The 26,643-nt window shown below is 34.1% G+C and overlaps 1 protein-coding gene across 37 annotated transcripts in view; it reads right to left on the reverse strand.

Moving 5' to 3' along the window:
* PTPRD (protein tyrosine phosphatase receptor type D) overlaps positions 1-26,643 on the reverse strand; it is a 2,307,989-nt gene that overhangs the window by 2,017,032 nt on the left and 264,314 nt on the right. For 36 of the 37 annotated variants that reach the window (XM_074394799.1, XM_074394802.1, XM_074394800.1 and 33 more), the window contains one exon: positions 17,267-17,321. The exons of the other annotated variant lie outside the window; for it this stretch is intronic. The gene's annotated coding sequence lies outside the window, so the exon portion shown is untranslated. The remainder of the gene's footprint in view (positions 1-17,266; positions 17,322-26,643) is intronic. 37 annotated transcript variants of the gene reach the window in all.

Genomic DNA, 26,643 nt, shown 5'->3' on the forward strand with positions numbered 1-26,643 from the left:
GCATGAAAGACCCATAAAAAAGATTATGCATGATAAAATAATGCAGTGTTGGCACATCCTAACTGCATTAAAAAAAAGGTGAAGAAAACCACAAAACAGCAAGTGCAAACTAAAGCTAGTGTACAATAAGCTATGTTAGGAAGACAATTGCAGGCTGAGTCAGGAGGTTGCAGGTCCGACTATTTCACATAGAAACTAAGGATTTTTCTGTTGTCTTGGGACAATATATCAAACCTATAATATACAGTGATTTTAGGATACTCCAGCCTAGTTTACATATTTGTAGCTACAATTGAGCTTTAATAAAGAAATGCCAAATCAATTTTCTCCTTCAAACCTTAATAATATGTTTGTTACTATAAGTTTAATTTCTGTGGTTATTTTCTTTGGGTTAAAATATTCAGAAATAAATTAAAAAGCAAAAATAGTTTCAAAAAGAGGGGAGATGGCAATTAACATATCAACCGATTTGCACATTGGTACCAACTGGTTTTGTATCTGAGACACTTAGCAGAGGGACAGCAAGAAATGGTACGTTTTAAAGGACTAAAATAAACACACTGGAGCTTGTGGAGGGTAAAGAAATCAAAGTGCTAAGATGCCATCAAGAAGAAACTCCTCATCTGGGAACAGGAAGGAAGATGTTGATGTGTATTACCTAGGGTAGTGGTCTGAATAAAACCAATTATAATGTGGGGGAATGTTCAGGAAAAAAACTATGAGTAGGATATGGATTCTTTTAAAAATAAGTAATACAACAATTATTTGATTCATAATTTTACCTAACAAGTCATTGAAGAAAGTATTGCTTCTACTTCTAAACAATCTATTTGAAAATATACTTCAAGAGGAAAAATAAACATTTTAATTATTTAGTTAAAATCTAAATAGACATCAATTCTCTCCCTCTCTTTTTCTCAGATCGGGTCTCACTCCGTTAGAGTGCAGTGGTGTGATTTTGCCTCGCAGCAATCTCAGCCTCCTGGGCTCAAACAATCCTTCCATCTCAGCCTCCCAAGTAGCTTGGACTACAGGTGCAAGCTGCTATGCCCAGCTAATTTTGTTTATTTTTATGTTTTAGAAACAAGGCCTCACTATTTTGCCCAGACTTGTCTCATACTCCTGGGCTCCAGAGATCCTCCTGCCTTGGCCTCCAGAAGTAACTTAAAATCTTTCTACATCTGGGCAAAGATGGAGAGGCATCAATAAAGAAAAAGGAGAGAGTTCATTGAATGACCTAAACTGGCAATTTAAGATGGATTATAAATGTTATCAGTTTAATATGTAGTTGCTATTTAGTTATAATCTTAAATTTTGTCTGGTGAAAGATGATTTATGCATACTTTCCTGTCTGGAGATTTTTAATATCGGGATATAGTATATTAATAAGTATATTACTTATTCCACATTGTATCAAAAAGAAGAGATAACATGCATATTTACAAGTGATCAGGGCAGCTACTCAAAACATGATTTTAAGACAAGCTATGGAGGGACGAATTAGAAGAGTATTTATTCTATAAAGAAAAAAAGATTCTGATAATTCACTTGTGAAAATTTTTAAGAGAAATTAAAAATAAATTGGATAATTGCCTTCCATTGAATTAAGTTAGCAGAACCTGGAAACATTTAAAATGGGTTGCTATATTGATTCATGTCTTTCTTTAAACAAAGCAAACCCTTTGTAAATTATAATGCCTCTTCTCTTACTCTCCTGTAATTATGAAGTATGAGAACACTCAGAATTGATTGACTCTTCTCTAAAGAGAGAGAATATAGATTTCACAAATGAACTTCATCAATATGTAACCCCTTATAAGAATAAATTCCAATTATTTGATACTCTGATAGCCTATCCCTTCTCTTAGACCAAACTTTAAATGAATAATGTCAATGTAGATATTAATAATACCTTATAATATTTCCTTGGTAGTAGTTTGAACAAAGGTTTTTAACACACCAGGTTTAGAAGATCTTATTAATTTTTGATGCAGAAATGATTGGCAATAAGTCTGAATGACTTCATAGCAAAAATGAAATTCAAAGACAAGTTATATTTTCTGCTTGGCCAACAAGTAGACAGTTAATATTGTTAGTATCAATATTATTAAAAGGATATGCAGAGTAGTTGCCTGAGACAGCTGTCTCTCCACTGATTCCAGAGTTGATTGAGCTGATTCAGACTGTGGAGTCAGATGACACTCTTTCAATGGCTTCATATGCATTCCAAGATCCCTATATTTCACCAAATGTAGCACATTTTCTGATAGAATCTGCCACGATCTAGGTTATCCCTATTGATCATCCCTGACTTCAAAGAAACAGTCAGTGTTTTTGTATAACCATTATTAGATTTTGAAAACATAAACTCTATGCCAAGCTTTTGAAATATTTTGCCAATAATGATCCCTCATTTACTGTAAGATTGGCTATCAGAAAGCTCTACGTGTTCTCAAAGATTAGAACTAATTTAACAATCAAATGTATAAGTCAACAAAGCAAATCAAAATTTCAAATTTTATCAACACATATACCATCTTAATCAATATATAAAGTACCTTTCTGTACTTTATTTAAATGAAGCTCATAACACATTGTTTAAGTCGTTATTGTTAAACAACATGATATTTCCCTACTATGTGTTAAAGCTGGTACTCACGTCCAGGTGGCTCTAGATTTCACCTCCTCCCCAATGTACTACTCAGTGTAAAATGGAGACAAGTATTTTGGAAGAGTGCTTCTCAAACCTTAAGGTCCAACAAATAGTTTAGGGATCTTGTTAAATTAAGGCAGATTCTGTTTCAGTAAGTGTGAGGTGGGCCTGAGACTCTGAATTCCTGATAAGCACCCAAGAATTGCTGATACTGTTGGTATGCTGGCCACAAGTTGAGATACAAGACCTAGTTATACATTAGACAATTTTTAAAAGGTTAATGTTCTACTGAGGCAGCACATAAATCCCCATTCTGGCTTTACCTCTTTTTGTTTTCGTGGGAATGATGAATTCAGAGCAAATATACCAATACAGACTATTTTTGATATTACATGAAATCTTTAACCCTACTGTCTTTAAACAGTTAACACTAAGTTAGGTTTATCTCTTAATTACAAGGAAAGAGAGAGTAATAATGAGGAACTGCAGACTGCTAAACAATGTCCCTGATTTATTTTTAGTTTGCTGATTTTTTGGTAGTTTAAAAGCTTTATAATAACGAAATAAAAGAGAAGTCATGAGGCATTAAAAATGTTTAATTGTTTGAATAAATCCAAAAATAAAAAAGCTAGACCTTTCAAAACCAACCCCAAGCTGATTAAATTTGTTTAACCTGTAAGATACATATCATATCCAATAATTAGTTAATTGATGCCTGCTTTTTCAAAATAATAACTAAAGGAAGAATTTTGCCTGGGTCGAAAATTGATTTTGGATAGACTATAGATGTATAGTAATAATTTTATAAAATGATAAGGATAGTTTTTCAGTAGTTTAACTGACAAAAGTGAATATAAAATATACACCCCAGTAAAATGCTTTTTATGCAACAAATAGAAACTGTTTTCAGATCATTTTGTTTTCACATTGATAAATATATTCGAGCAAATATCTAAAAAGATAAGTTTGTCCAAACCTAGCTTTTGATTTACTGATTAATTGTAAGGTAGACATTTCTTTTTACATAAATATGTTCACTTTTGCTAAGCTAAAAACAAAACTAAACTAAAAAGCAATCTACCATGTTTAACTGGACAATTTTCAAAACTCTTAGTTTAAATAAGAAAAGCCAGCAGCTAGACTAGGCAATTTTTGTCTTATTTAATAAAAAGCTGCCACATAACTGAGGTAAAATGTCAAATGCCAAATGTCCAAATAAAAGGTCCTCTAAGGCGACATGGTAATTTTAGTAATCTGACTATATACAGAAAGTTATGTGTATTATATTTTTAATCCATTAATTTGATATTCTTTGTGTGAACAGATTGATTTATTAACTAAAGGAAGTTTAAAGTATTCTCTTAGTATAAAATTTTTACTAAAAAATAATAAAAATTAGTTGGATATTATGAAGTATGCTAATGAGCCAAAGCCAAAAAGTTGAATATTTATTTATTTGTTGTTATTTTTGTTAAATCTCTAGTCCATTATACATAAATTGATACTAGACCCATTTTTTCAGTTTCAAATTGCCTCACATTTTGTTTTTTTGGCATGCTATGAAAATAATACACAATAATTTTTGCAAACCTAGAAAATGTGAAGCATGAAGAAAAAATCACCTACACATCTTGCTCTCAGAAAACATCTCTTTGATCCACTTTTAAAGTATTTATGCTTTTGTATATTACAATATTTCTAAATAGGAAAAGAGGCTCTATACTGGCTTGTTATGCTTTTCTAATTTTTAAAATGTACTTTGGCAATTTTCTAATTATGGTTATGAGATATCAACATAACAAGCTCTCTTAGGCAATGTCCATTCTTTGAATCTGAAATTTATTTGGAATACAATAGAAATATTAGAACGAAAACTTCAATGAACACTTTGATAGGAAACATCTGCACACCTGACAATCTATGTTCAAATAACCTTAGAATGTTTTTGTGGTTGTTTAATTTGTTTGAATGACAAATTAACTGATTTTCTACTAGACAATTACTAGGCACCGAAGACAAGTAAACATGCACATATACCATACCCATTACATATATAAATGTTACAGACATATATGTATGTGTGTACATTTGTGCACATATATATGTGGTAGCATACTATTCTGTAAATCTTGCTGTTCAGCAGGAAATGAAAAACAAGACAATCATTTTTATTTAGAGCTAATGTGGCCCCTAAATAAAATACTTACTCTCATGGCAGTTGATTTACCTAATAGAAATGAAAAGCTCATTCATCATTAGTTGAGTTAACCTAAGTCTTTGAGATAAATTGATCATAAAATATATGTGTTTCTAAATACTGTTCTCTCTTACTTCCTAATAATTGGTAATTAAAGGAATTATTATCAAGTCTTACCTGTATGTGTACCAGAAACGTTTAATAAAATTAACTATCATTTTTTAACCAGTCTCTAGAATATTCTATATTGTATCATTGAGTTTGGAAACACTTTGCTCGACAAACATAACAAAATCTAGAGCTCTTGCATAAAGTAAATATGTATTAAAACATTTCTTAAACAAGTTTGAAGGAAAATAAAAACATTTCAGTGGCAAAACCTCAGGATATTTACAAGAAGTATATTTGAAACTATTTTTTCTCCTTTCTAAACCTCCTGAGGAAGAAAGTACAAAAAAGTGATCACTAATTTTCCTGTTATTCACATCAGTAAAATAATTTCTAGAACTCAAACCAAGCCAAGCTTGTTGAGAGGATCCCCTGTAAGGGCTGTCTCGAAGTCCCAGGGCTCCTGAAGAACTCAGGTCTACTCTTTGATATCTGTTTAGAAGAACAAGACTTGGGTCCTTGCAACTGTACATGGCAGTTAAAATTTCTGGAGTTTTTATTATTAAAAAATCTATCTGTAAGTCGAGATACACAAAAAAGAGATAGACTTTCATTCCCATTGTAAGCTTCATGCTCCTGTAGAAGAGCTTCCATCTTAAAAGCAAAACAATATTAAACAAACAAAAAAACCTTGATTCAATTGACCCTATACAGATCAGAAAATTTTAGAAATCCTAAGGAATGTTGAGAGCCATTTTTTTGGTCAATGATTTATATCTAGCCTGGGGCTATTCCTGAATACTCTTCTAGTAGCTCAGAGACACAGAATCAGTTTTTTTATTTTCTTATTTTTCATGATGATGTCTATTGAATTACACCTGGTACTTGAAAATGCATTTACACAGGAGACTATAAAACTGGTAGGGGGGATTTCTGGGGTGCTCTTACTTTTAAAAGAGCAGCTTTTTATGTTTTTTTTCAAGATTTGAGAATACAGAAATCATTTTTAAAAAATGTGCATCACACACCCCCTACAAACTTCTCTTTGCCCATAGGAACTTGTTAGCAACTTAAACAAATGCACAGAGAAACAAAGGCACTTTATCTCCAGAAATCGAGTCAATGTAGCATTGTAAAGAGTTTTCCTGAGACTGTGAATGACTTACTGGAGGTAAACCTTAAGAATGTTACACACCTGGAGAAAATGCTTGATTATATGTTCCATAAGTTTAGGCCTTTGAATGGGAATAAATTAATCTCTATGCAGTAAAAGAATAATTTCTTACATAACAGTAGAAATAGAGGTAACATGAAGACAGAAGTCCAACTCATTGGGGAACTTTAGAATCAGAATGTGATGCCTTTTGGTTTTATGGCATCTTGCTCGCTTTCAACTCTGATGGAACAAAATGTCATTTCGATGGAAGATCTCTGACCAATCCATCTTTTGCACCTTCATTAACATGGCTTGAGATAGTTTCTACATTCTACAGATATGGCTACACTGTGCAAAATGTATGCTATATCAGCTCTTCAGTGACAGATTCTTGCTTTTGGATGATAAAACTAAGTTTTATTTTAGTAATCTCACTACTCTAGCAAACATCTATTGAACATTTTTTTCTGTATCCCTTTACCTTTTATTCTGGATATTGTATTTACTTTATTTCATCCACATAGCTGAGGTGGCAACTGTCAGTTTGCATAACAAGAACTTGTCCCCTGTCACAGTAAACTTGAATACTTTTCTGAGGAATTTTAACTGGGTCTGTGAGATTGATCTTACTGTGCTCTGTACTTTTGTACTATATAAATCTCAACAGCTAATGATGGTGTATTCCAACATCTGTATTGAGTGTATAGAGGAAACATGTCTGGTGTTAGAGGAAAAATAATAAAACACATATACAAAGAGAAACAATAACAAAGGACAGAGAACAAAAGCAGGTTGCAGATTCTTGCAGAGACCCATTCCTGGGTAGATTTGCATTCCAGACTGTGTTTTATTATAAGATAACTGAGGAATCTTTTATCTTTACGACAATCTCCTCCCAATACATTTTTTGTTCATTTTTCCATATTCAGTTTCTATAACTTCAAAAGCCTATAATCAAAGGATATCAATACCTTAAAGGCCATGGATGCATACTGCTTGTGGTGTATTTTATTGCGTCACAACTACACTGGAACTGAATTTTCCATAATTTCATTCTTACGTGGTTTGAAGTAAGATTTGGCCACAAGAGAAATTTGCACATGATATTGTAGGTAGAGAACTGGTAGTAATTTTTACTCTCCAAAAGTGGATGTAGGCTGTTAGGTTCAGGAGCAGCTGGCATGCATCCCTGGCCTATTACTGACTTAACATATAGGCAGAGGGCAGCAAAAAGCCATGTAACGCCTTAAGCTTCTTTTGATTCTCCTCCTTACACTTCTCTAAGTTTGCATCAAGTCCAAGATAAAGTCACTGGTAAAGTTTGCCAACTTCTCTTGCAGGTCATCTATAGTATCGATATTGGTGGTGATAAGAAACATACATGAATTCTAAATTATCTTTATGGGTCCCAGTTCATCCTGGTGGATTTCAGTTTCGACCTTGTTCTCCACTACTTCGCAATCATTCTTCCTTCCTAATGGTTCAGCCGACTTACAGCAATGTCATTCTCAACACCAGATGCAGAGGCAATACCCTTGTGTAAACTACTCATCAACTCACAATTCCATAGATCTAATCTCTATAAAAAAATCCCACAGTTTGTATCATCATAGTGATTCTGCTTCTCTTACCAAATATTGCCTAATGCAGACACTGGTTTGGAAGATGAGTGCTACTGCAATAAAAAACAGCATAGTTTGGAGCAGTAAAACCATCTGGCCATGGCTTTGGACCCCTGCAGTGTGAAGAAGCTAAAAGGGCATTGAGAAGACTATTAACAGAAGCTTGTCTAGCTTGAAGGAGGCTGTCAGTTGTGAAATGAAGGGAAGCCAGCACTTAGCGCTTTCCATCTGAAAGCCCAGACACTGTGGAGCAGAGGCAAAACATTCTCCCATTCCCTGTCTGAATGCTGTGATCCACAGGATTTTTGTTTTTTAATTAGTCTTGGAGTGGTTGGTGAAATAGTGAGAGATGGTTCATAAAGAATTTGGTGCTGAAAGTGGAGCAGTCCGAGTTGCATCTGCTTTCCTGCTCTTGAGTTCAACATTATGCTTCTAGAATCCTGTGTGCTTAGAAGAAAATCCCCTTTTGTGCTTGTTAGGCCAAATTGGGTTTTTGTAACTTGCCAACAAAAAGAGCTCTAACCAATCAGAAATAATTGAAAATTTTGTCATGCATATTCATGCCAAAAAAATTTACTTTACTATGTCCTTGCTTATTTTTATGCAATTTTAGATGAAGAAATGGCTCTTAGATAAAAACTCATAATTACTTTCATTTGGCATTTCTGTATAAACCTAAATAAGTTATTTTGTTCAATAAATTACGTAGTCATTCATTAAATCATCTATGAAGTATTTACTGAGTTCTTTTAACGTGCAAGGCAAGGGTTTAAGCAAGAAGGATACACAGAATCACAGTTTTTCTGAGTAATCACATACTGGCAGCAATGAGACATGTAGACAGAAACTAACACATTTCGTTGATTCTATAATGCATTTACTTTTTACATTTAAATTGTTTTAAAATCAAGGCACAACATATAACTCACGGATGCATTTCATGTGAAAGTGTTTCTTTTTTTCCCCTTGAAAACTTGCTAGTAAATCGACAATGGCTTCTAATCAGCCATGATGTCTTAAAAAGGAGAAACTACAATATTGCACAAGTTAATATGAAATAAATAACATGAGAGATTCCAGGAGACTTAAATGTTTCACCAGCTGAGATAATATAAGAAGACCGTAAAGAATTTCGAGAGGGTTTAGGAGAGGAGAGCAGAGGTGTGACATTCAGCAAGGATCTCCTACCCATATATAATATGAACTTTCTTCTAATCCTCAAAACAGCTTTCAGCAGTAGGAATTATCTTCATTCCCCTGATCGTACAACTAAGGTTCAGATTAGTAAGGAGACAAAAAATATCTTTGAGCTTTTGAACCCATATGTCTCTAAATTGAAGTGTACGCTCTTTTCAGGAAATAATATTGAAAGACTTCACCTAGTCTGACATGCTATATGAGGTATGTAATGTGTACTACCTACAACCCACGTTCTAAATCCTATATGTAAAATAAAACTCAGTAGGTACTAATACTAACCTCACTTTAGGGATGAGAAAACTGAGAACTGGAAAAATACAGTAAGTTTTGCAAGGTCACACAATTAATAAATAACAGAGCTGCATTACAAACTCCTGCAGTCCAGTGAAAGAGTCTGTGCTTTTAACCACTATGTCGAGTCTCTTACGACAGTTTAAGCAAAATGCTTTTTCAGAAATCTCTAATCACCTGATTACAAGATGCAGCCCCTAACTCTTGATTTCCCTTTCCAAGCTGTACGGATCACTTTTTAACATATAATTATCATATTTATAATGTACATAACATAATGTTTGTTGCTACTACCTTGAAGTCATCTCCTCAAAGGAAGAGATTTTTAAATCTGCTTTGATCACGGATATATTTTAACAGCTGGAATCATGCCTGACATAAGCTAGGACTTTAATAGTTATTTGCTGAATAAATAAATGATTGAATTCTATAAAATACGAAGAGAGGATATTCAGTGAGTGAACAGTAAGTGGGAGAGAAACAGAGGCATGGAAGTAGGAGTTGTGTTCTGAGACTCTGATTAGTGCAGTTTGCCTAAGGTGTCAGGTGGGAGCAGAAAAATCAGTGAGCAGATCTCCCTATAAGGGAGGTTGAAGTCACCCAGGAACAACCACGTGAGCCTTTTGTCCCTCACATTTTGTTTATAGCTTGTTCAGCACTAGACACTGGAAAGGAGGGCAAGAAGACATCAAAGTAGCTGTATTGTTCATATTTTTTTTCTTCCTTTGGCAGATATTTTCTCTATTTCCTGCTGACACTACAATTTCAGCGATTTAATGATACAATTATTTCTGAAAACAACACAGAAACAGATACCCTCAGCCATTTAATTGGCTGCCCTGAAGAAGTTGAATCTGCTGTTTTCTAATTTCATTTTTAAGGGTGTTTGAGAATACGGAAAGGCTAGAAAAAAGACAATATTTACTTGCATTTAAAAAGGTAAAATCTTAGCAAGGAATTTTAAACTCAGCCCACTTAATTAACATCTGCTATTTCCGTGGCATACACCAGGATACCTATGAAGATTTTACTTGATCCTTGTGAAGATGTTGCTAAAATTAAAGATGCAAAATGCTGTTAGGAAAGTCTTATTTCTTCTTCTGTACATTTCAGGTTTTGTCTACCTAGTTCTCTGGGATTGTTGTGGAATTAGCTCTTGCATCTATGTGCTTGACTGAGACTTGCTACCTTCTCAATATTTGAACTTACGAATTAAATAAAATTACATTTATATTTTCTGTTGTTGAAGAAAATTTTTCTCATTCCAAACGTTATAGGAATCATATTAAATATGATTTTAATCCATTTTTTAACATAAAAAATGAAATACTGAATTTCTAAACAGGCAAGTGTACATAGTAGAAAAAAGTATACTTAGTATATAAAACATTATTATATCAATAACCAGTTGCTAAAGGTAAGTATTGTGTATAAGGTAAGTATAAACTAAAGATAGAGGAAGGCCTGAAAATAATTCTTCAACTTAGTTAACAAAGAAGACTCTGAAAGAAGGCTTTAAGATAATCGGAAAATATATCAATATGTTATATCAAATGTTAAAAGGTGACTCTTCTTTATCACATTAATAGAATAAATGAGAAAATAACATAATAATACCAATAGATCCAGAAAAAGGATTTGACACAATCCAGCTTCCGTTCATGATAAAATATCTCAGTAAACTAAGAATAAAAAGGAACTTCCTCAACTTGGTAAAAAAAAAAATATATCTATCCTCCCTGCAAACATACTGAAAATATCTTAATAGTGAGAAACTTGAACCTTTCTTTCTAAGACCAGGAATAAAGCTACAATATTCTATCTCATCATTCATTTCAAACAATATACTGCACATCACAGATAATACTATAAGAGAAGGAAATCAATTTACATTGGTTGGAAAGGGAAAAAAAAACCGTCTTTGCTTGTAGATGACAAGATCACCTATGTAAGAAATCCAAAAGAAACAATAACAAAAACCTCTCATGGAACTAAAAAACCATAGTAGCAAGGATTCCACATACAAAGTGAGTAAAGAAAAGTCAATCTTTCTTTGATTGACAGTGATAAGTCAATCACTGTCTTATCTACCAGCAATTAACAACTAGAATTTGAAACTAAAAATACAATATAATTTACATTAGTGCCTCCCAAAATGAAATACTGCAGCATAAATCTAACAAAATATGTAGGTGATATACATGATACAAACTATGAAACTCTGATGAAAGAAATTAAAAATCTAAGTAAAGGGAGAAATATTCCATGTTCAAGAACAAGAAGACTCAATGTCAAGATATCAGTTCTTCTCAAATTAATCTAAAGACTTAATGCAATCCCAATCAAAATCCCAGCCAGTTATATTTTGGATATCAACAAACTGACTGCTAAGCTTATATGTTGAGGCAAAAACCCAGAATAGCCAAGCAAATATAGAAGGAGAAGAACAAAGTCCAGGACTGACACTACCTGACCTCAAGACTTAATATAAAGCCACAGTACTCAAGACTGTGTGGTTCTGGCAAAAGAATAGATAAATGGATCAGTGGAACAGAGCAGAGCACCTAGAAACAGATTCGACTAGACACAGACTAGGTTTCATAAAGGAACAATTGCAAAACAATGAATAAAAGATCACATTTGCAACAAATGGTGCCTGTTACATAGACACCATTATGCAAAAACAAACCAAAAAATGAATCTACTCATAAATCTTGCACTCTTCACAAAAGTTAACTCAAAATGTATCACAGACTCAAGTACAAAATCCAAAATTATGAAACTCTTAGAAGATAACATAGAAGAAAATGTTGAGGATTTTGGGTTTGGCGATTATGTTACACAGAATGACAAAGGCATGATCCATGAAACAAAGAACTGATAAACTGCATTTAGTTAAAATAAAAAATTCCAGCTGAAAAAGATACTGTCAAGAGAATGAAAAGACAAGACAATGACTGAGAGAAAATATTTGTAAACGACATATCTGACAAAGGAATGTTATCTAAAATATACAAAGAACAATTAAAACTAAACAGTAGGAAACAAACAACTTCATTAAAAAATGGGCCAAGGACATTAACAGACACTTCACCAAAGAATATATACACATGGTAAATAAACATATGAAAAGATGGTCACCATGTCACCAGGGAAAAGGAAATTAAAACAACAATGAGATATCACTACATACCTATTAGAATGGCCAAAATCCAGAACAATGAAAACGCTAAAGCTGTCAAGGATATGGAACAACAAGAACCCTCATTCATTTGCTGGTGGGAGTGCAAAGGGCACTTCCAGTTTGGAAGAGATTTGACAGTTTCTTACAAAACTAAACATATTTTTGCTATACAATTCAGCAATTGTTCTCCTTGGTATTTACCCCACGGAGTTGAAAACTTATGTTCACATACAGAAAAACTTCATAAGATGTTTATAGTAGCTTTATTCATATTGTAGACTTTTAACTAATAAATAAGAACACTAAAATAAGTGAAAGCCAAGACTGAATCTCAGAGTTTGGATAGAAGAGGATTGGTAAGCAGAAAGAGAACACCAGTTTTGTGTGGCTCCTAAAGTTATTACCACAAGCAAACAAGCATGAGAATTATGGGTGGGAGTTTTTGTGGGTGAGAAAACGGTACACATAATTTTGCCCGTTTTGCATTTGCCGGAATTCAGTCACAAGCAAAATATTACAGAAAAAGAATAAGGATCAGCAAGCATGGTGCTCCAATAACCAAGAATGTGAGTTCTACGCAATATTTATGTCTGTCTTAGATGGGTTGGAAGGCTGAAGATAAAAAGAATGAGTGAAAGAAATTGGGGGGAGGGGAGTGGAGACAAAAATGTTGGCCAATAACAATAGGAAGGCACTATTAAAAGCTATATCCGAAACAAAGTACTAAGCGAACACAGGAATAGGGTATGAGTACCACTTATGAAATCTGGAAAGTAATACTAGAACTTGACTGTGAAGGACAATTGGAGCTTTGGAAATTGGAGTTAGGCATAAAAGTCATTCTCTATAGACAGAGTCGAAGAGGTTCCAGACATGCAATGAGAAATAAATGGCCTAGGAAATTCCAAATGGACAGTATCCATTCAAGAACACAGTCAAGGAACCATCTGACAAACTAGACTAGGTGAGTTGATTTGCAACTGCAGCAACTTCAGCAAATATTGGCATCTACAAAACCTTGCTTATTTAAATATTAAAAACAAACAAAGAACTTTTCCTTTTCAATTTTATATACCTAAAACTGAGGGGGTCCAGTTTTAGTTTCCTAAATGTGGGGAAGACATTGTATTAAATTACTTTAAATCACTTTTGTTAACACCATTTATAAAAAAGAATTTTCCTCCTCATTATTATATAGGTACACATTTTATTATAAATTCCAATTATAATATTAATCTGAAGGGGGAGTATACAGGTAGATATAGATATAGATACAGATATTCTATTCAATATAGCACACTTTACTCTTCCTAATGACTTATACCAAGTGGATTTATATATAGTTCCAAATAATCATATCTATTTATCTGTTCACTTTCCATGCATTTGAACAGGAAATTTATGTGAACAAAACAGAGATAATATAATTGAATAGGTCCTAAAGAAATTTATAACATGTTAACTTATGGAGGTTGTGTTCTTACAAACTTTAATATAAAACAATATTTTGTATATTCACTCTCATTTTTTTTTCCTTTTCAGTTTTGGAATTTAAAGAAACCAGCAGTTTTATATATACTTAAAATAATGCTTAAGTCATAAAACTTTTTAGTAATACTCAAAACTAAATATTATTTATATATATGTGTCAGAAACTTGACATGCATTAACTTATTCAACACTTAGAGCCAATCTATGAGGTAGATGTTTTTATAGGTGCAGGAAATGAGGTTCAGTCCTTTCCTTCAAGGTTATACAAACAGCAAATGATGGAACCCACAATTTTACCCATATTATTTTTTTTTTCAGAATCCATGCTTTTGATCTCCTTGCCAAGCTGCTTCTCATATTTTGTCTTTTATGTTAAGATATGTTTTCAACAATGGCATTTTCTTCAAATTTTCATAGTTTTAAACATTTATTAATTTATCTTCTTGGGAAAAATGCAGACATTTTCACTTATTTCTCCATATCAGGTATTAAAGAGTCATGAAGTAAGTTTATTTTTATCATGTGAGCTTCATTCTATTTACAGTTTAAAGACCAATTGAGAATGCATAAAAAGAAGACTATATATGGAATACCACTGGGTCTTGCTAGCAGTATCAAAGTTATGTAAAGAAACAGTGCTGAGAAACCATGTTCTTTGCCAGTTCTCAGCACCATCGGCTACCAGGACTCATGTATAGTAAGTGCAATAGCTCAGTGCCTGCACAATTTTCACCTTTTTGGCTAATGAGTGACATTCTAGCAAGCAGAGGATTGATTCCTGAGACAGTTGCCTGAAATTTAATGCTACATTTCTATCCATACCAATAGAACCTTCAACTGATAGTACTTCCACACACAGACAAATAAAACTGACAAAAGACCTGTCAGTCACAAGCCAATAATGCATTTCAAAAAATAATTTTTTGTGTGCCAGGCACATACTGCAGGTATTCAGTGTTCACACCAAACCCTCACAAGGTTGGCCTATTTTGACTTTTATCACATCTATAGATAAAGGTATAGTGTTATCTTTCTTTCCCACCCCAAACTGTACTCATCTTTTTATTGCAAATACCTGACCAAAGGAAATGTCAAACCTTATATATAGAATTTTCTTGAATAGCTCCTACATCAAAGTGCTGCTTTCTTAGAAGCTCAAAATTGTTAATATGCATTGACTTAGCAAAAAGAACTCTAATGGCAAAGGTATTGCTTTGAGAGAGATAGCCCATGTTTGAAACAGGAGAAAAAAATATACATTTTTCTTTAAGAAAGTAGAGCAGAGATTCAATACAGAATGGATATATAGCTTATTGGAATACTGAATATAAATTAAATAGAGCACATTGCTAAAGAGGACCCAGGGTCATAAATATAATGTAGACCAAAAGAAAAAAAAAAAAAACTCAACACGGAAGAAAGATTCATGGGTATAAATTCAACTAACCAAGAACAAAGTAAATTGTTCAGAGCGCAGCTGTCATTACTTGCAAAATTATAGTTAATAAGCAGCAGAGTATCGAGGTGGTATTGTTTAGCTTTATTAGTGGATAAATATAAGTCCTGGAAGAAAGGTTGTAAAATGAGGAGAGTGCTAAAGATTAAAAAGAAATCCTCATTAGGAGAAGTTGCCCAGTGTTGGTCATCTAACATTAGGGCAGAAAACTTTCAGACCACTTTCTTCTCTATCTGAGTGTTACAACCAAGCAGTTGACCTTTTAGGAGCTAAATAATTCTTAATTTGCATAAAGGCTTTTTCATTGTTGTTCTTTTGTTATACAATCGCCTTCTTCCTGCTTGTTTTGCTTTTGTGAAAAAGTAAGCTTACTTTTCCTTCTCTTCATCTGAAGTGCAAATTTAAGGTAAACAGGAATCTTCAAAGCACAAAAAGATTTTCACTCTGAAAGACTTCTTATCTTGGAAGAAATAAGATTCCAGGATAATAAAAAACTATTGTTATGTCTATTCTCTCCCTTACTTGACAGGGATTTTAAAGGTGGATGGGCAAGATAGAAGGGGAATTTATTCATTCAACAAATATTAATGAAAAACAGGGCAATTGGGAGGAAAATGGATAGTGCATCCTCCTCAAAGTTACTATAGAAACCTGGGGGATTACAGCTACAAGGGTGGGGAGAAGTCCTGTTATTTTTAAGAGATTAACAGGAATCCTTACTCTCATTATTTGTTCACTCCCCACATTGCTCTAATGATAACAATGTACATTAGAACCAACGAACAACAATAAGAAGAAAACATATCTTCAATGCCTATTTACTGTTTATTAAGTAAAAAGACCTTTTGAAAAATGGGCTTCAAAAGCTTCCATCAACAAATCCCACTCCCACCGTCTGAAATAACACCTTATTCTTCACAACTATATTCTATGACCTAGCATATGCCATACTGACAATATATCCCTATTTTTTTCCACCTTCATGTTTCTGTTCGTACTCTCCTAAGGAAAATGATGTCATCTAATTCCACTTACGTACATCTCATCTAGCAAAAAATGCGAATTACTTCTTTCAATAATTATTTTGCACTACATGAGCTAAAGTAGCCTCTATCTTCTAAATGTTCATTCCAGATTATCTGGACAAGTTCTCAATGTCTACCTGTGATACAGTTATGTACATTTGTTGTCAATATGTTTCCCCATGTCTGTAAATATCATTATATGTAAGGTCTCATAGTAACCGATTTTCAAAGAATTGCTAGCTGGAGTCAATAGCAAGAGCACACCGATCTTCAGAGCATATACAGTGTCAACCCAAGTGGATCTTTGACAATTTAGTTTTCTCTTAGCATCTTGAACTATGCATTGTATCGTACAGCTGGCTATATCACACCAGTGTGAGATTATATACTATTTGTATTGATCTCTACTTTTTGTTGGTTTAAGTACAAAGTTGTATGATGCCAAAGGTGAGCATCTTCAAAGTCAGAGATATTAAAAATTAAAAACTAGTTCAGATATTAAATAGCCCTACATATATGGATAAACTACCAACGACCACAGAGTGTTAGTTTCTTTCTACAATTAACAATATTTTTGTGAGGATTAAATTAGATGATTCACATTAAGAATCTAGGACATGGAAAGTCCTCAAATGGATGCCAACATTTCATGAGCTATACTGTCAGAAGATTCCGTAATTCTCTTTGTAAGATTTCTCCAAAGTATATAGCAAGACTGAACCCAGGTGGCACACCACTAGTGCACTGACCATATGTGATCTAAACAGGGATAAGAACATAGTTTCATGCTTTAAATATCATTTTGGAAATGAGAAGCCATTATTATGCAATGGATAGAATTCAGTTTCTTATTATCTATTTCTAGTTTGCAGGTATTACTTACTAGCTGTGTGACTTTGAGACAGGTCCTTTACTTCTTTGATTCTTCATTTCTTCACCTGAAAAAATGAGGACATTAGGCTAGATCCATTATTTTACATTAATTTTGTAAAAGTATTGGTTTGTTCATTCTGTGAATAAAATTTGATGGAAGTACAAAATGTGAAAGCATTAAAAGCAAAGTTGCTCTGAGTAATACAGAGAAAATCTAGGGTCTCCACCTTTTTGTATAAATCTGGTTCAGGGTTAACAAAGGACTCATGAAGAATTGTGATAGTTAATCAGTTACTAAGGCTTACTCAGAAAGTACATACAAGAAATGTCAGACTGTAAGCCACTCTTTATAGTCACTGAATATTACCTAAAGAAAAATCATCTTTGAAGCTACATGAATTATGCTGAGTACATTTTATAATTAGCTGAAGATTATAAAGTGAAATGATACAACTTTAATGACTGAATAAAGAAAAAAAACTTGGCTTATAAAAGATAATACACCAAATAAATAAGAGTGACCAGACATTAATGTTTTGTGTTTTAAAGACAATATTGGGTGCAAAATTCATATGGATGAGTTATGTCTTCAGTTTTAATATTTTTAAGTGTGTGTCAAGATGGCATAGTACTGTAGAATGGTCAGTGTGCAAAAATTATGCAAGAAATTCTGTAAGAAATTAAACATGTGCTTTAGAGTCTGATAGATGGTTTTAAGATTATAACATAGTTCTGGGCAATTTGCAAAACCACTCTAAGTTGCTGCTTATCTGTAAAATGCATATAGCAGTATTGATCTTCTTTTCATTTGCTTTGTTATTACTAAAGAATAGTTGATATAGAAAGCACCAGCTCATATTGAATTCCTAATTAATATTAAATTTTTCCCTTGCCTTTTATGAAATTCCATATATATATAGTTAATATTACTCAGCATGGAGTGGTAAGCAATGTTAGCAACCCAACTTTTTAATGGTATCTTTCACAGTGGTCTCTAACTTTCTAACCTTTTGAAGCTGTTAAAATAAAGTCAAATAATGATACTGCTGTGGCTTAAGCGTATGCTAGGATCAATAAATTGTGGTTCTTGGAATAAATTGCAATTAAAGGGATAGGCTTGATTGCTTGACAGTAGGTAGTCTTTTTGGCCCAAATAAACTTGAGTTTCAGTCTGATTCATAAGCTAATTAGTATGGACTTCACTTGCATTTCATTGGGATACCATCAGATCGTATTGACTCCTGTCTATATCAGTAGTGTGCCCTTGATGTTGACCTGTGTCACTTACAGGTAACAAATTCTTTTCATTTGTTTACTTTTCTTATTCGAGATTATAGTCAGTGTTTCTAATCAAGTAGAATATAGAAGAAATTTAACATGTTTGTAAATAAGCACTCTAACAGCTTAAAAAAAAACCTCAATACTGTTGCCTGCCTTTTTACATTTCTATACACTTAGGATAAAATATACCTTAATTCAGAAATGACAAAGGCATCGACATTGTAAAGAATGATGATTGTTAATGAACCTTTGTAGCACTAGAAAAATTCATATAACAACTAATTTATACACAAGAAAACACAACAGGATAGATATTTCATAGCAAATTATTTGGATTAATCTGAAAAAGAGAGCCAAACCATTATGCTCAAATATAGAAATACACTCTTAGAGTACAATATTAATTTATTATTCTTAATTTCAGTACCTTCTATTCCATGTGGTGTTTTGTATGTAATAAATTCCAGCATACTTTGTATAACTATTGAATGAATGTAAGACATTCAGACACTAAAGCAAAATAAGTTAAGCAATCCCTTGGACTGTCAATTCCATTAAGACAAATAATGTGCTTCTGTGTTTTCTTGCTCTATGTATCTACTTACCAGCATATGTCCATCCAGAGATTAAATAAATGTTTTGAATGAACAAATTTAAAAGGTTGAATTTCTGAAAAGGGACAATAATTGTTTAAAAGTAAAGTATACTCTCCACTTAAATAACTCTACCTCTTGTTTATTACATACTTTTAAAAAAAGTAAACCAAAATCAGAATCAAATAAAATTTTTTCTCATGCCATGCTTTCTATGTTGTCTCATATTTATGGCATTTATTTTAGATGCTATTATAAATCTAAAATCGTATAAATCTCCTATTATACTATAATAATCTAATTCTATGTTTCTGAGCCTTACATGATTTCTCTCCTCTCGTAGAAAGGAAATGTAGTAAAGGCTAAGGCTAAAAAAGACTTATCTTTTTGGTATGCGGATGAATTCCAGTCACCGACCATTGTATCTGATTCATAGCAAGTGGTTAATAAATACTTGTAGGGCAAATTCAAAATTATCAAAATTTAAAATAATCAAAATGATTATAAATTTTAATTGATAATATTTCAGACAACCTCAATTTACACATGGAAATATATTTTCATGATTTTTTTAACTGTACTTTAGATTCTGGAGTACATGTGCAGATCATGCAAGATTGCTGCATAGGTACATTCATGTCAAGGTGGTTTGTTGCCACCATTCCCCCATCACCTACACCTGACATTTCCCCCACGTCATCCGTCCCCCACCCTCTCTCTCACTATCACTCCCGTAGCCCCCTCAACAGACCCCAGTGTGTGATGCTCCCACTTTGTGTCCAAGTGTTCTCATTGTTCAACACCTGCCTATGAGTGAGAACATGCAGTGTTTAATTTTCTGTTCTTGTGTCCATTTACTGAGAATGATGATTTCCAGGTTCATCCATGTCCCTACAAAGGACATAAACTCTTCTTTTTTATGGCTGCATATTATTCTACGGTATGTATGTGCCACATTTTCATTGTGTAGTCTATCATTGATGAGCATTTGGGTTGGTTCCAGGTCTCTGCTGTTGTAAACAGTGCCTCAATGAACATAAATTTATAGCAATCTTTTAATCTCTTTTGTATATGACAACACAAAAAAAATATGGAATTTAAGCAATTATACTGGAACACAATTTAAAACAGTACGACCAGTGATAGTATTTGAAAGAAATAGGATTGTAAGCTCAAAATGCTGAAATAAATGTTTCCATGTAAAAACTGGTAGAAGTCTATGAAAAGAATTAGAAGTCAAACATATTCCTAGTTCTTAATGTCATCCAAAACAAGAAACCGTATTCCTTGAAAGCAAAATACATGTCTTATTGACCTTGTTATGACCAGGAATGAACATGACACCTGGTTCATTCTGAGACTTCAATTCACGTTTTAAATGCCTTCATTAAAGAATCAATCAACTAGGACATTCAGACTGTTTAGGAATTGAAATTTGATGCATAAAATATGAGGAGAACAAAATAAAGACTGGAAAAATACATAAACTGTATGATACAGCAATTTAATATCAAAAAACTATGTATGTGCTGTAGTTTCAAAATATTATGTTTTTTTCCTAAACAGCAAGTGATAAGAGAATTTCAGAAAAAATAAAGTATGCTTGCATAGGTAGATTTTTAAATATCCATAAGGAGGCATTATCTTTTTCCATTCTAAGGTCAGTGACCTAAGATTCAAGTTGTAGTTAATATTTGACAGTATTTTTTTCCCACGCCTATAAACTGATTTGGCAATGAGAGGGGATATCTTGCTTTCCTGTCCTTGTGTTAAATTCAGAGACGTGAATAGGTGGAAAAGAATGCACAGGTGTGGGTCTGAAAACAAGACGTAATGTAATTCCATAGAACATGTGATCTGACATAGGCCTTACAGCAAGTGTTATAGCTTTGAGTAATCTTAGATCTATCTGTCTAATTATCAATTTGTTAGAAATCTCACGATAAACAATTACAGTTTTATGAGTTGCATAATTATGATGTCATTACAATAGAGCAAATGTTTAAATACTTATAACTTTCAGGTGGCCACATGCTAGACCATGACAAAAAAACAAAAACCAATTCTCTTTTCTGTCCTTAGTATAAAGCACACCTCCTCCCCTAGTTTCCCTGAAATTTCACTCTCTTCAGCCCAGATCTCCGCACACACACCCAATTTTCTTCCTCTACTCTTCCTTTCTCACTCCTGTCTCTTTACACTTCAATGTCTGCCACTGTTTTTCAGTGGGGCTAGTCCAGAACTAGCCCCGCCTCTGTGAGCAGTATTTTTTTTTTTTTTTTTTTTGAGATGGAGTCTTGCTCTGTCGCCAGGCTGGAGCAGTGGTGCCGTCTAGGCTCACTGCGACCCCTGCCTCCTGGGTTCAAGCGATTCTTCCGCCTCAGCCTCCCGAGTAGCCGGGACTACAGGCGCGTGCCAAACCCCCGGTTAATTTTTGTATTTTTAGTAGAGACAGGGTTTCACCATGTTGGCCAGGATGGTCTCGACCTCGCGACTGTGAGCATATTTTTTTTTCTCCATGTATTTTTCTCTCAAATTATTTCTTTGTAAACAAAATTTTTGTTGATGCATAATACATGTGATAATATATGTGATAATTTGATTCACTAGTATAATTTGTAAAGATGAGATATTCATTGTCTTAGCTGTTTGTCTTTATGCTAGAAATATTCTAATTATTATTTTCTAGCTATTTTGAAGTGTACAACAGGCTGGGTGTGGTAGCTCATGCCTGTAATCCCAGGACTTTGGGAGGCTGAGGAGGGCAGATCATCTGAGGTCAGGAGTTCAAGACCAAACTGGCCAACATAGTAAAACTCCATCTCTACTAAAAATACAAAAATTAGCCGAGTGTGGTGACATATGCCTGTAGTCCCAGCTACTCAGGAGACTGAGGCAGGGAGAATTGCTTGAACCTGGGTGACAGTGGGTGCAGTAACCTGAGATCATGCCATTGCACTCCAGACTGGGCAGCAGAGCAAGACTCCCTCTAAAAAAAAAAAAAAAAAAAAATGTACAATAGATTCTTGTGAAGTATAGTCACACTACTAATCTATCAAATACTAAATCTTATCTTACGTCAAACCTTATAATGGTACCCATTAATCGACTTCTCTTCCTCTCCCCTTCCCTGCTGCCCTTCCTGGTCTCTGTAGGATTACGTTTTTATAAGGCAATGTTAAGACTGGTCTGCATTTCTAACTATAAATGCTAAAATATCCATTCACCTGTTGCCAATGATCTACTTTCTTAATATGAAATGTTGTTACCTAAGTTTCTAAGAGTGCTGTTTAAATTTTAGGTAAAATGAATGTCAGAAAACAGCATTTAGAGGGACAAAAACAACCACAATTATTTAAAACAGGGATGACAAGCATATACTGCAAGTGGTAAAACATTGCTCCTTACATGGTGCACCTCAACACTCAGTCAAAATTCCTTCCCTCTGAGCAAGGATGCAGCCTCTGAATCCTTCTAAGTAATACTCCCTTGGTCAGATAAAGCATAAAACTTGTCTTCCCTGTATTAAAAATTTACCTTTTAGTATATGGCATTGAAAAATGAAAAAAAGTTTACCTCCCCTGCTGTAGATAGCATTTGGTGCATTATTTCATTTTCAAAATCTTATAAAGCATTTCTAATCATGTGAGTAAAATGCAATCACAGAACTTAAATATATGTGTGAAAGGAAGATAAATATTGGGACCCTAAACTCACGAAGCTCAAGGGAAAAGTCAAGCTGGGAAGTGAGTCATGCAAACCTGCCTGCTACTTTCGTCCCTAAGATGGCTACAAAGATGAAAAGCTACATATCTTTATCACATTTTGCCCATAAGTAAATTCCCTGTGGGCCCCACGATTTTTACACTCAATCATACCAGTCAAAGTACACCATGGCCATGTAATCAATAAAAATGTCAATTATCATTGCAGGTACAGGGGACACAGGACAGAACTCAAAGTCATCCCTCTGCCACCTGAGACAAATGTGTATCTGATTGTTTCCTCTGCCCTATTGTCTATGTTATCTTAAGTAAAAATGCAGATTCACTGAGCAGGACAAAGACATTAATATTTTCCCCCATCTCAATCTCACAAGATAACTGTGTATTTCTCAATATCCTGCCCTTTCCGCTTTAAATTTGAAGCACTCAAAATCGTATTTTCCCCCATCCCAATCTCACATGATAACTGTATATTTCTCAATATCCTGCCCTTTCCCCTTTAAATTTGAAGACCTCAAAATCATCTTTGGGGAAAGTCATAGACCTGTCTCAGGGGAGTGGAGGGGCATCCTTAACTTTGACAAATAAACCTCCTAAAATGAGACTTGCCTGGGTCATTTCCCTTGATTGACATACACACACAAACATATATTTATACATATTTTCTAGCTCTAATTACAGCCCATGCAGATAAATTATTCCAATTAACATTGTGGCCTCTGTTCCCATCTGTCATACCTAAATAAATATGTTACTAAATAAGAAACATGCACAGACACATACACACAAATGCATATACATAAACCTCTCTATTTGATATATTGTGGATTTGTTTTCATGTTCCTCAGTATTTTTTAGAGTGTCATTTGAATAGAGCATTAAGTTAAAATTACTTTTGACTGAGTGAATACATAAAAAAGTGTAAAGGGTCATTTTCATTTCATAATATCTGTTGAATTTTGGCTTAATTTTAAAATAACCATTAACACTTAAAATAAATAAAAAATCACCTTTGGTAGGCTAAATAATGGCACCACAAAGAGGTTCACATGCTAATTCTAAGCACCTGTGAATATCTTATGTTACCTGGCAAAAAGAAATTAAGGCAGTAGATGAAATTCAAATCAGTTAACCTGATCAATGGAACCAACACCCATGATCTGCACACCCAGTGAAATGGGTCTATATTAATTCATGAAGTATTATCTAATCAATAGTGTCCCATAGACTTTTCTAGTCTGTGAACTTAAATTTTCCTCCAAGCTTATTTGACTAATCCAGCAGCCTTAACAGACATTGCTGTTTTTCTTTTCATTACTTAAAAGAAAAATAGTTCAAATGCTGAGTTGTTTTGCAACAGAATGATCCTAAAAAATTCTCCAATCTTACCAAGGTAAATTTCTGGTGGCATCAAATCATATCCTCTGTCTTTTTTGTACAAGTCCTCATCATATTAAAGATCTACAATTTTATTCTCTATAAATGAGATAAGCCCATTACATAGCATCTAACCCCTCTAGGTGCAAATAGCTGTTTTTTATTAACTACTTTTAAAAGATATTAAATATGGACAAAGGATATGAATGGACATATCTTCAGTGAAGATATAGAAATGGGCAATAAGCATATAAAAAGCTCACATCATTAGTCACTAGAGAAATAGAAATCAAAGCTTCAATAATATAGTTGGATTGTTTGTAGCACAAAGGATAAATGCTTCAGGGGATGGATATTCTATTCTCTATGATGTGACTATTATGTATTGCATGCCTGATTCCAAACACTTAAGGAACCTCATAAATATATATACCTGCTATCTACACAAAAAAATCAAACAGAAAATAAAAATGAAACAATCTGCAATGAAACACCACTTCAAACTCACTAAGGTGGTTGTGATACAAAAAGCAAGGCAATAGCAAGTATGTGAGTTATAGAGCAACTGGAATTCTCATATATTGTTGATGGGAATATAAATTTTGCATTCACTTTGGCAAACAGATTGGCAGCTTCTATACATGTTAATTAAACAGATTTATTATATTCTGTCTACTGCAATTTCACTCCCAGGTATATAAAAAAATATGCATAGGCCAGGTACGGTGGCTCATGCCTGTAATCCCAACACTTTGGGAGGCTGAGCGAGGTGGATCAGGAATTCAAGACCAGCCTGACCAACGTGGAGAAACCCCATCTCTACTAAAAATACAAAAATTAGCTAGGCAAGGTGGAACGTGCCTGTATCCCAGCTACTTGGGAGGCTGAGGCAGCAGAATCACTTGAACCTGGGAGGCAGTGGTTGCAGTGAGCCAAGATCTGTACTCCAGCCTGGGCGACAGAGCTAGACTACATTTCAAGAAAAAAAAAAAAGATAATAATAAAGAAAAACTTGTACATAATGCTCATGAAGGACCTGCCTTTCTTTCTGAGTGCTGTAGCAGAAAATCCATTTCTTTGTCTTTTCCAGTTTCTAAAGGTTGTTCACTTTCCATAGTTCATACCTTCTTTTCATCTTCAAAGAAAGCAATGGCAGTGGCTGGTGGGTTTTTTCCCATCATGTCACTCTGACTCTTTCTCTCTTATCCCTCTATCCCTCACTTATAAGGACCCTAGTAAATATATCAGGCTCACTTGAGTAATCCAACACAATGACTTCATCTCCAGCTAATCCAGAGTTAGCTGAAACATTTAAAGACTGATAAGGTCTCTACGCTGAAGATTTCTTAAGATATAATCCAGGGTGCTGAGGGGGGACAAACACATATACTCTGTGCACCCAATGAAACAGATCTATATTAATTCATGAAGTATCACCTAATCAATAGTGCCCCGTAGCTTTTTCTGGTCTATGAACTTATATTATTCCACTTATATATCTTCCCTGAAGATGTATCTATTCACAACCTTTGTCCATATTTAATATCTTTTAAAAATAGTTAATAAAGAACAGCTATTTGCTCCTAGAGGGGATAGATACTATTTAATGGGCTTATCTCATGTACAGAAAATGAACTTGTAGATCTTTAATATAATGAGGACTTGGACGGAAAAGACAAGCAGAGGATGTGATTTGACGCCATCAGAGATTTACCTTGGTAAGATTGGAGAAGTTTTAGGACCATTTTGTTGAAAAACAACTCAGCATTTGGACCTCCCTCCCTTCCTTTCTCATTCAAGCAATTCTCCTGTCTCAGCTCCTGAGTAGCTGAGATTACAGGAACATGCCACCACACCTGGCTAATTTTTGTATTTTTAATAGAGACGGAGTTTCATTATATTGGCCAGACTAGCTCCAACTCCTGACATCAGGTGATCCATCCGCCTCAGCCCCCACAAAGTGCTGAGATTACAGCCTGGAGCCACTGTGCCCAGCCAGGATCCCTGGCTCATGTCTGTAATCCCAGTACTTTGGGAGGCAGATATAGGCAGATCACTTGAGGTTGAGATTTTGAGACCAGCCTGACCAACATGGAGAAACCTCGTCTCTACTAAAAATCAAAATTAGCCAAGTGTGGTGGCTCATGCCTGTAATTCCAACTGCTTGGGAGGCTAAGGCAGGAGAATCGCTTGAACCAGGGAGAGGGAGGTTGCAGTGAGCTGAAATCATGCCATTGCACTCCAACCTGGGCAACAGAGCGAAACTCCATCTCAAATAATAGCAATAATAATAAAAGAGAAACAGCAATGCTTGTCAAGGCAGCTAGATTGGTCAAACTAGCTTGGAGGAAAATACAAGCTCACAGACTAGAAAAGTCTATGAGACACCATTGATTAGACAATACTTCATG

This window comes from Saimiri boliviensis, chromosome 2 (genome assembly GCF_048565385.1).
Source record: "Saimiri boliviensis isolate mSaiBol1 chromosome 2, mSaiBol1.pri, whole genome shotgun sequence".
Classification (NCBI taxonomy): Eukaryota; Metazoa; Chordata; class Mammalia; order Primates; family Cebidae; genus Saimiri; species Saimiri boliviensis.